General features: G+C 37.8%; 1 non-coding gene across 1 annotated transcript; it reads right to left on the reverse strand.

The window, feature by feature from the left end:
* Window positions 1-11,329: 11,329 nt before the first annotated feature.
* On the reverse strand, window positions 11,330-11,435 carry LOC121206594 (small nucleolar RNA R71). The gene has a single exon (XR_005901663.1). It is a non-coding gene; the product is annotated as a small nucleolar RNA R71 (small nucleolar RNA).
* Window positions 11,436-12,023: the final 588 nt, after the last annotated feature.

Genomic DNA, 12,023 nt, shown 5'->3' on the forward strand with positions numbered 1-12,023 from the left:
AATCTGACCACTCTTCACTAAGAATCAAATTTCTCATTTTACAGAATTCAAAATGTGTTGTATTTGATTTCATTTGAAACTAGACTCATTAAGGAGTCTAAGCATATAAATTTTATCTTATAACCATTTTTGTACAATTTATAATGATTTTCTAAAAACCAAACACGGGATTTCGGAGTCATTCTGACACCGTCTCACACAACTTTAAATATCTCATCATAGGAAATTCCTTTGCTTACACGGTTTCTTTTATAAGAAACTAGACTCATTAAGCTTTAATTTCATGTCTCATTCAGCCTCTAATTCAAATCCATAAATTTATGGTGATTTTCTAAAATCACGTTACTGCTGCTGTCCTAAGCAGACTATTTCAAATTACCCTTGAATTCCCAAGCTCAAACACTTAAGAACTTACCATTTGAGCTTAGAACATATCATGGCCACATCATATCTTATTAAATCAACTCATCATGTCCTATTATAATTGAATTTACTCAACGTTTAATCGCTTAAAACTTACCTCGGATGTGGTCGAACAATTTCGGCGGCTATTCGATGACCTTCGATTTTCCCTTGTTGGACGCCTCTCCTTTAGAGTCTTGAGCTTAAACAAATAAATTAACTCATTTAACTGCTTTGCTACATATATTGGTATCCACATTTTAATGATTTTATGACATACGAAACGACATGGTAAAATTTTCATCTTGCTACTTTATGTTCTTAGCTATTCGGCTAATAACCTCATGCAATTACCATACTATCAATAATCTAATCACACATGCATATGCATACTTGGACATTCGGTAATCACCTTTGCTAATTTTAAACTCAACATCACATAAGCTCCCAAGTGATGGCCGAATGCTTCATTTGTTACCCAACTAACCATTCAACAACCTCAACCTCATTACCACCCTTTTATGCCTAATTATCTAAGTCAAGATAAGATCATCAACATGCCTAACTATAGCCGAATGTGCAACATTAATCTATCATTTCCATTTCATTTAACACTTAACATTTACCACATATCGATTCACCAAACTCTCCATCTATTCATGCTCTCATATTCGGTCACCCATACCCATACTAACCATATAACTAATTAATCCTAGGGTTAAACACAAGTGCAATATTGAAGCACCATGGCCGAACCTTCATGAAGTTGCTAAGACCCCTCATTTCTACTCCTCACACACTCTCACATCCAAACCTTTTTATTAAACACTCAAGCTCAATCATCTTCATGCCTCATCACCACAACATCAAAACACCAACCAAGAAAGACAACACCCATGGCCGAATATCATCTCCATCACATAGCAAGATTTAGACCATGGGCTAGGTAGAACTCAAACTAACAACTAAAACATGCATGCATCTCATGGAACATCATCAAACATACCTTAGCCTAGTTACATGCATGGCCGAATCTCTTCAACCTTTCTTCTTCCTTCCTCCTTCAAATTTTCGGCCAAGGTGTTAAAGGATGAACACCCTTTCTTTTTTTTTTCTTTTCTTTGTATAGTTACGGCAAATGGAGGGGGGGGATGGATGAGACAACTTTGTTTTCATCACCCCTCCCTTTTCATTACTTAATTACTAACCCTTTATTTATTCTTTCTAACATAACACACTAAGCCAACATGTTCCCAACATGTTTCCACCCATAGCATGGCCGGCCACTAGCTCAAATTTTGGGTAATTTGACATGCAAACCCATTATTTTCATAACATGCATTAATAGGCCACTTCACATTTGCCTAGCACATTTCTAAATTTTCTCACATAAGTCCTATTTAATAAAATTCACTTACAATTAACAAAATTCAAACATGAAATTTTCACACATGCATATATACATATAATAAGCATCAAATATGATGGCTAATTATTAGTATGACTCGGTTTTGTGGTCCCGAAACCACTTCCCGACTAGGGTCAAATTAGGGGTGTCACACATGTCTTGCTTCGTTCGCTTCTCCCACGCCCGTGTATATATGCATACGCCCATGTTATTCTGACAGTTTCAACCACGGGTGGTGGGCACGAGCTTGTCGCACGCCCGTGTTAATTCTCAGTTTCTACGATGGCTTATAGACACGGGCGTGTTGTACACCCGTGTTTATTTGGAATGATTGCCCACGGCCATGGCGCACGGCTGTGGCAACGAATCAAATCTCGTGTTTTGGGAAAAACTTTTCTTTGCTTTCACACGACCGTATTGCACGGCTGTGTCTCTGCCCGTGGTATGAGCACGGCCTAAGGCACGCCCGTGTGCCTGGCCATGTGGATTTGGAAAACCTGTGTTCAAGGACTCCGTTAATGATTTAGATGTAAAAAACTAAAATTTAAAGAAAACAACACCGTTAGTGCTCGAGTTGCCTCTCGAGAAGTGCTTATTTATAGTCTAAGTTCGACTTACCTCGATTTCGCATAGTCATGGTGGTTCAAGGAGTTGACACTCCTCATTCCTGCTATCAATCTTATCAAAATAAGGTTTTAGATGAGAACTATTTACCTTAAAAGTACTGGATTTGGAATGAGTTACCTCGACTGTACCGTATGGGAAAATGTTAATTATCGTAAAAGGGATTGCTCCATTAGGTTCAAAAGTGGTAATACAAGGGTCTGCTGCATCTAATAGTACTTTGTCTCCAACTGATAAACCTAATTTATACATATTTCTATCCCATGCTTAGCACATTTTATGGATGATTTTTCCTTAAAATTGGTGAATTCGATGCTCCTAATGCCTTAATTTCATGTTTTATACTTAGGTGAGCATAGGAGAGTGAAAGGAACAAGAAACGGGCCAAAAACAGAGAAAATGAGCCAACGTACGAAATCAACACGGCTTGGACTTTCACACACGGGCAGACTACACGGCTGTGTTCCTTTGGCAAGGTCAAAGCACGATTTACACAGGTAGATCACATGCCCGTGCCCATTTAACAGCCTTGACCACGGCCTTAAGCAATTGCACACAGGCGTCTCCCTACCGAGCCCAAGTTTAGTCCAATTTGGAAAAGACCAATTTTGAGGGCTCTTAGGCATTCCAAAGCCTATAAATACACCCTAGAAGAGGATAAGAGGGGGATGCAGTGGAGGAAGCAAGAAATTACTCAAGGAAAGCCGATTGATCCACCTCAGAAGCCAGATTCACCATCAAGACTGAAGATCTCCCTTCAAATTCCCTCAGGAGTTTTCTAGCCTTCAATTGTACACTGCCAAATCAAAACTAACCTGTGTCTGATTTTCACGAATACAGTGCCCTAACTTTTCAAAACCTACATCCAAAAGAGAACCTTTTTTCAACGAAATGGTCATACATTTTTCCCTTCTATGACCAAGTTGCCTCCGCTCCAAACGAGCTGACTTCGACTCCATAACGGACGAGGGAAGTGCAATTTCACTGGTCACTGTAGAACCTTCCAAAATATGCAGTCTGCCGGTTCTTTTACCTTTTAACAAAATGAGAGCTCCACGAGATACTTTAATGTTGCTTGACTTGATGTTGATTCTATATCTTTCAAGTCTAAAATACTCAATGAGATGAGATTCTTTCATAAATCAGGTACATACTTGACATCTGAGAGTGTCCTAATCGTCCCATCGTGCATTCTAATTTTAACAGTACCAATACTAATTACCTTACTGGATGAATCGTTTCCCATGCACATAATTCCACCTTCAACCGAACTGTATGTGGAGAACCATTCTCTATTGGGACACATGTGGAAAGAACATCCTAAATTTAGGATCCAATTGGATATAAGCTCAGAGTTTTTGCTTGTTGACACTAACAAGAAATCATCACTGCTTTCATCAGCCAAATTAGCACCAGCTACATCTTCCCCATTCTCTCAGCAGCTTTTTTATTTCATAGTTTATAACAATCTGCTTTGACGTAGTGACACCTTTTATCTCACTTCTTTGATACCACAAAAATGGAAGCTTGCCTATCTACTTTGCTATCCAAACCAAACTCATTGTCGAGTTTGTCTCTACTCAACAAATGACCTTTCACATCTTTGAAAGAGAGTTTGTCTTTGCCATAAATTAAGGTCTCCCTGAAAGCTTGATCTTCATCGTCAATCTAAACTTCAACATTCTTTAAATCATTTAAAAGAGTAATGAATTGACTAATTTGATCTCTAAGAAGCTCACCTTCGTTCATGCGAAATGTAAATAGACATTGTTTCAACAGTAAACGGTTAGCTAGAGACTTAGTTGCAAAAAGAGTTTCTAACCTTTTCCAGAAGGCAGATGAGGTCTTCTCCATCAATACGTCCTGCAATATCGTATTCGTGAGGCATAACTGGATTGCAGACAAAGCATTTCCATCAAGATCTTCCCATTCTATTTGATTTAGATTCTCAGATTTTTCCCTTTAACAACCTTTTTCACGCAAGTTTGAACTAGAATTGTCATCATCCGAACTTACCACAAATTGAAGTTTGTCTCACCATCAAAATTTTCAATTTCAAACCTTGTTGTTGCAATCTCTAAATGGGTTGATCTACGAAAATTTATCTAGCTTTGATACCACTTGTTGGGGATCGAGCCAATTAAGCAACAAACAAGTAAAAATAGCAGAAGAAATTGAGAAATTGAACACACAAATTTAAAGTGGAAAATCCCCTCCATAGAGGATAAAAAACCACGGGAAAAAATGATTTAGTATAATGGCAAAAGAATGAAAAGAATAAAAGATGGAGATAAAAACTAAATCCCGAAAGCAAAGAATCCTCAAAACTTGAACACAAAATTCTCTAAATGTGTTATGAGTTCTAATCTCTAATAGGTGTATTTTCTAAGGTTGTAAAAGAATCTATTTATAGGCTAAATTCATATGTGAAATAATAAAATAACCTAGACTAATCAGAGTTTAATTGAAATAAATAAACAGAGTTTAACTAGAAGATTATTTCTCAAATTTGACTAAAATAGGAATCATACTTAACATTATATATCAAATATCCTAGATAGTAATTATAAAATATTCATCAATACATTTGAAGTAACGTAAATAATTATTTAAATAAACAAATAATAATTACATCAATAATTAAAAACAAAAAAGATTATGATATCTTGTTTTTTATTAATAAAATAATTCCATAAAATGAAATAATTTAAAACTTTTATTATGTATAGCTTTTACGCTCCCATTTAACTTAGGAGTGCTTCACAACTTTCTATGCAAAAAGAAAAAAGGAAAAGCTTGGTAACTGGTGTTTGTGTGTGTTTGGACTTAACCATTGAGGTGAGATAGGTAGAGCTGGCAAATGAGCATGTTTGGGCGGGTTTGGATTAGACTTACTTTGGACTCGAATTTTCTGTAACGCCCTAAAAATCTAAGTATTTGTTTTATATGTTGTGTTGTGTAATTGCATGTCTGCTTCAGCGGTTGAGTCTCTTGGGGAGTATTGGAGAAGTCCTGAGTTCAAGCTTTGGCTTATACAAAATTTTGTTTTTACTTGCATTAAACCTATCTCTGGTCAGTAGGCCTCTTAAATAAATTTGGGTAAAGTATGACAAGAAAGGCCTACTGGTACAGAGGTAAGTGGCGTGTCATTCCTGCTAAAGGTCTTGGGTTTAAGTCCTGTTGAGTGCAATGAGTATTTATTTTGCTGATGTGTCATGTAAGAAGTTGTATGTTAGTGGGTTTCTGATACTTATGGGCTGTTGGAGTGTTTGTGAGGTGAGGGGAAATGTGTAGCCGAATTTGAGGAGGATATTGTGGAGAAAATCGTGGGAAGTGAGGGAAGAGGGAGTAGTGTGCCAAATTTAAACTGTGGCACTCTAGAGTTCTGGCTGTGGTAAGTTGAAGTACTCTATTTCATTTAGGGAGTAGTTTGGGTTCTTTTTCTTTTGTTCTCTGAAAACCGACTAGTGATAGGGTGCTTCGGGTTAGTTTCTTCTCGGTATTTTTGGTTTGGGTGCATACTTCTTCACTTCTTGGGGTCGAGCATAGAAAAAGACCATTCAGGAATCTTCTCTTCTATTTCTTGCAATCTTATTCTTTCTTTTTTGTCTAAACCGTATACATCTACTCTTCCCCATTTCTCTCTTTCCTCACAACTCTTTCTTCATTGCAACTAGTGATCAAGCCGAATACTTCCCCTTCTGCTCTTTCAGTTCTGGGCTATTGCTTTTCGACTTGTATAGGTAAGTGGTAATTCTTCCTCTCTTTCGATCACACTAATAGTTTCATCTAACACCTTCCGGTATTGATGTTTTCTGATTAAGGTGCAACCATTCCATCTTGCCATTATTATCTTGTGAATTCGGCTCGTATGTGGCTTAGACCGATTACTCCTATCATCCATTCTTAGTTTACATGGTGGCAAGTTCTTTATATTTTGGTTATAGTTATTTGTGTTCATGGTGAAAGTTAATTAGACTAAGATGTAATACAGATTCTGTCAAGGTTTTGGAAGTCAATTGAGATCATTAGTTTAAAGGGGGAGTAAACCGTATTTGCTCAAACAAGGTAGGTAACGTGTATTTTTGAGGATTAACTGCTTGTAAGAGGATGTTTAACCTTAATGGTATAAGGATTGACATTGGGCCATGTTTGATTCTAGGTTGGTGTTCGTGGGGATTGTGCTCTTTTCGCAAACAAGAGTGTAATCACACTATAGTAGCTGTAAATCGGCAAAAAGTAGAAAATTGATTTTTAGACACTATACGAACGTGTGTTTGCCCGTGTGGTGATTCGAACGCATAAAACGTGGGCATTTGACAATAAAGGCCCCATGACCGATTTCATGGACTCAAGCCGATCTAGGCCACGTTAGGCTAAAATGGGCCGTGTGGGCCCCACGAGCTCGTGGGCCCCACTCGGGTAAACCACACGGGCGTGTGGTGATTATTGAGCCAGGCTGTGTAACTGACATGACCAAGGTCAATTTTGGGCTTTATAGGCCACACAAGCGTGTAGGCCCACATGAGCCAAATTATGGGCTTAGGCCCAATTTCACCGTTTGATTATTAAGGTTGCATGAGTCGCCCGAGACGACTGTGGGGCTACTATTGGGTCGGTAAGTATACCAAGACCCTAATCTGATGAAATGACTATTATACCCCTATGAGGTAAATGACTGATATATCCCTATAATGATGTATGACTATTTGAGCATGCCATTTTTACTCTAAATACATTTATATTATGTTTCATTGCATGGGATGGGATGGGATGGGATATATGATATTGGAAGAAGTGTACTGAAAGGCTATAAGCGTATTACTGGCAGCTCTACTGCAAATATTGTTTTAGTGTTGCAACCGGTGCTATATTTTAGAGTGTAGGGATGGGTGGGTCAACTTTATCCCCACATAGTGTAGGGCTGGACGGAGTGGAGTGTAGAAGATGGATGGGTAGGATTTCCTGATTGCATTTCTGTTACTGTTACTGAGATGGACTAAGGCCGACATTGATACTATTACTGTTTTGGGCTAAGGCCCTAACTGAGATTGAACTGCTACTGAAATGGGCTTAGGCCCAGACTGTATATGCTTACTGTACGATTGGTTGTTGATAAAGGATTACACACTGAGTTTTCATAAACTCACCCTTCTACTTTCTTGCGAAGGTAATCCTTAGGCGGGTTCATGCTGCGAGGGACTCAACGGGGGCCACACGACTGCTTTTGCTACTGTTTTAAATTTTCATTCTTTAAGCTTTTTAATTTGGGTTTCTGTTATGTAATACGGCCTCTTAAAGTTTTTCTTTGGTTTAGGATTTTATTTACTTTAAATCATATCTGTTAGAAATAGGCCACATTTTTCTAAAAATATATATGCTTTCAAATCACTACACTATTGCAATATTTTCTACAAGCTTCTGCATATAGACATGGTTTTAAAAGTTCAACAACAACCTAAAATGAGTAACACTTTGCTATATCAACTTGGGCTTTAAACAACGAACAAGAAATTATAGATCTTCACCACAATGCGATTTGTTTTAAAAGATCAGATTTTTCAACGGAACTACGTTTTTTCAAAATTCACTTCAATGTGACATCGTAGATTCGGCCATAATGTCTAGGTCGAGTTTGGGGTGTTATATTTAGTGGTATCAGAGTCAGGTTGCAAAACTCGGCTATAAATTTGGGTTTTTCTTTAAAACTTAAAACTATAGAAAAATTTGTTTCAGATGATTTAAAAAATATTTGGAAGAATTTTACTAAATGTGTGGTACACCGAGTCTCTGGCGCTGACTCTGTGAGTTCTCTGAAACTACAACTTGTTTAGATTGAAATATTAATACTATTATAGTTAGTAGACTGTACTGAAATACTCTATTTAGGGTAAACTAAGACTGCAGGGGAACTGTGATCTACGAAAACAAGAAAACACTGAATTATGGTACTGCTTTTCATAAAACATCCGTTAAGAAACACTGGAATTATGAAACTGATGCATAAAACTGTTAATATAGATAAATGCGTAATTCGATAATGAGCACCAGAGGTACTCGTGGAAGGGGTACAAGAGGCCGCGGCGGAGGTCGTGGAGGTGCTCAGGCTGGGTCATCGAAATCAGGTCATATGCCTAACAATGAAGCTAGAGAGGCATCGGCTTCACTTGTGACTGAGACTGGGTCACATGATCGTACGGCTAGGGACGATGCACTTTCCCAAGCTATGTTGCAAATTTTGGAAAGGGTCACTGGGCCCAATACTGGTACGGTGGGCCGTAGGTCAATGACGGAACAACTCAGGTCTAATGGGGTTGAGATTTTTAGGGGAATAGCTGGAGTTTCCCCTAATGTTGCTGAATATTGGATTAAGGTCATAGAGCGGATCATAGATGACCTCGACTGCACCTAAGAGCTGAAATTAAAAGGTACAGCGTTGTTACTACGAGATGAAGCCTATCAGTGGTGGCTTACAGTTAAAGAGGGTACTCAGCCTGATTGGTTGACTTGGGAATTATTCAAAACTGTATTCCAAAGGAAATATGTGAGTGCTAGTTTTGTGGATGCCCAGAGGAGAGAGTTTCTGAATTTGAAACAAGGGGATAAGCCAATAGCGAAATATGAGTCTGAGTTTTTGTGACTTATCTGCTATGCACGCGGGATGGTGGCAACAGAATATGAGCGCTGTGTTCATTTTGAAGGCAGCCTCAGAGATGATCTCCGAGTTTTGATAGCTCCACAGAAGGAGTGAGATTTTGCTGTGTTGGTGGATGATAAATGCCAAATTATACATATTTTTAACCCAAATATTTAGCATATTTATGGATGTTTATTACTAGATTTGTGGATTTTGGTGCTCTTAATCTGGTTATTTCATGTTTTTTATTCAGGAGAGGACTAAGAGTCAAAATAAGCAAAAAGGGACAAAACGAACCAAATCGAGAAGATGACTTGGCCTAAGCCTTGCCACACAGGTAGCTCACACGCCCGTTTCTTTCGAGGGTGTCGACTAAGGCTTTCACGATTCACACGGCCTGACCATTGAACCACATAGTCATGTGCAATTTAACGCATCGAACACAGCCTGGGAATCACGTCACACGGCCGTGGCACACAGCCGTGTCCCTTTTTCAATAAGCTATATTTTACACAGAAAAGGATACTTAAGGAGGAAGAAAGCTAGTCCAAAGCCTATATAAACACCCTAAGTATGACTTAGAAAGGGGGTCTCCCTCCAGAACTTTTCTGGAGTATAAAACCACATGCTAGGAATTACTTGAAGGAAGCCAGACGATCCATTCCAAAAGCCAGAGCTACTCCAAGACTGAAGATCTCTCTCAAAATTCCTTCAGGGATTTTAGAGTTTTCTTTATGTTTTGTTATTTTCATACTTTTGAGATGTACTCTTATTTTATTATGGACTAAACCCCTTAGATACCTAAGGGGGTTGAAACCTATGATGGATCTTGTTATTATTATCTGAACTATATGATAAATACTTGATTTGTTCTTAATTATGTGTTCTTAATGCTTGAGTTAATATTTCGGGTATTAATTCATGATTTGATGCGCTTATACAGAGGAGCAAAAGTCCCTGTCTAAGAGTAGATTTGGCATAATTAAGCAGTGTTGATCAAATGCCTAGAAATAGGGTTACGAGATTTTGTCGGATTAGGGTGAAACCTAATATGGGAGTCCATAGATCGATCTACTGCTTCCCTAGGGGTTTCAATTAAAAAAGAGATTTCAATTAATCCAATTGAGGGTTAGACGTTATTTGTCTCGAAAGAGATAATAATATAGGTTAGGGAGTCTCACAGATGAAGTCAAGTGAATAAATCGTTTGGTTTAGAGTCAGATAACAAGTGAAATCTAGGTGGATTCCTCCTTGGGTGTCATCTTTATCAATTAATTTTTTTTAGTCTTTTTCCAAATTTTCTCTTTGCTTTAGTTTAATTAGTTAATTAGTTTAGTTAATTAGTTTAATAAACAACCCCTCTTTATTTCTAGGTTAAATAATAAAAAGATAGTTATTACTAGTTCTTTTGGTTCCCTTGGGTACGATATCCCGGTCTTGCCATTACTATACTATTGTTCGATAGGTGCGCTTGCCTTTTCATTGTGATAATAGTTAGTCTAGGTTCATTATAAATATTTATTACTTGTTACGAATCACGCAAATAAGTTTTTGGCGCCGCTGCCGAGGAACTAAAATATTAGGAACACTCAGTTTTTATTACTTTAGCCATTTATTTTTTTCTTGCAATTTAATTATTACTAATTAATTTACTTTTTCTTTCTCTTGGCAGGTTTTCCTAGTTTATGACTAGAAGAAACTTGTCAAGACCATTACTTTTTGATGAAGAAATCGATAGCATAGTTCATAGAAACCAAAGAGAAATAGGGTGCAGCTTAAGATACATAGAAAACAAGCAAGAAGATGATACTCAACCCTGGCCAAAGAGATGGCTGAAAACCAAGGCAATTAGCTACCTCCTGCAATTGCGGCTAATCAAAATCCTACTCCACGCACTATGTATGACTATGCTAAACCTTCTTTAATAGGAAATGAATCTAGTATGGTTAGACCTGCTAACGCTGCAAATAATTTTGAACTAAAACCTAACACAATTTAGATGATACATCAATTTGTTCAGTTTGATGGTTTGTAGGATGAGGATCCCAACACTCACTTGGCGAATTTTCTAGAATTTTGTGACACTTTCAAAACTGATGGTGTTTCTGATGATGCCATTCGCCTTTGGTTGTCCCCTTTCTTACTGAGAAACAAAGATAAGCAGTGGTTGAACTCGTTACCACGAGGGTCCATCACTACTTGGGAACAAATGACTAAAAAATTTCTACTAAAATATTTTCCGCTGGCTAAAACGACGAAGTTACATAATGATAGTTCTTCTTTTGTGCAGATGGACTTAGAAACACTTTACGATGCATGGGAGAGATACAAGGATCTATTGCGAAGGTGCCCTCACCATGGGTTACCTCTATGGTTGCAAGTTCAAATGTTTTACAATGGTGTGAATCATTCAACAAGACAGATGATTGACGCAGCTGCTGGAGGAACCATCAACAACAAAACACCTGAAGAGGTTTATGAATCCATTAAAGAAATGTCATTGAATAATTATCAGTGGCAAGTCATGAGGACTAAGCCAACAAAAACGGTCGGCATTTATAACGTTGACTCAGTTACTATGTTGTCAAATCAGGTAGAACTCCTCAATAAAAAGATTGATGGTTTACTTTTTTCTATGCAGGTACATCCAGTAATGAGGTGTGACTCAAGTGGAGGAGGTGTGCATATAGGATATCAATCCTTCAATCCTACAACTGAAGAGGAACAAGTCAACTATATGGGTAACAATAACTTTAGATCTCAAAATAACCCATACAGTAATACTTATAATGCAGGTTGAAAGAACCACCCAAATTTCTCCTAGGGTGGTCAAGGGAATCAAAAGCCACAAAATCCTCAGGGCTTTCAATAGCCACCTTATCAACAAGAGAAGAAATCGAACCTTGAGGAGATGCTCTCAAAATTCAAATCAATGTCAAAAACCTGTTTCCA

The sequence above is a fragment of the Gossypium hirsutum genome, chromosome A01, assembly GCF_007990345.1.
Source record: "Gossypium hirsutum isolate 1008001.06 chromosome A01, Gossypium_hirsutum_v2.1, whole genome shotgun sequence".
NCBI lineage: Eukaryota > Viridiplantae > Streptophyta > Magnoliopsida > Malvales > Malvaceae > Gossypium > Gossypium hirsutum.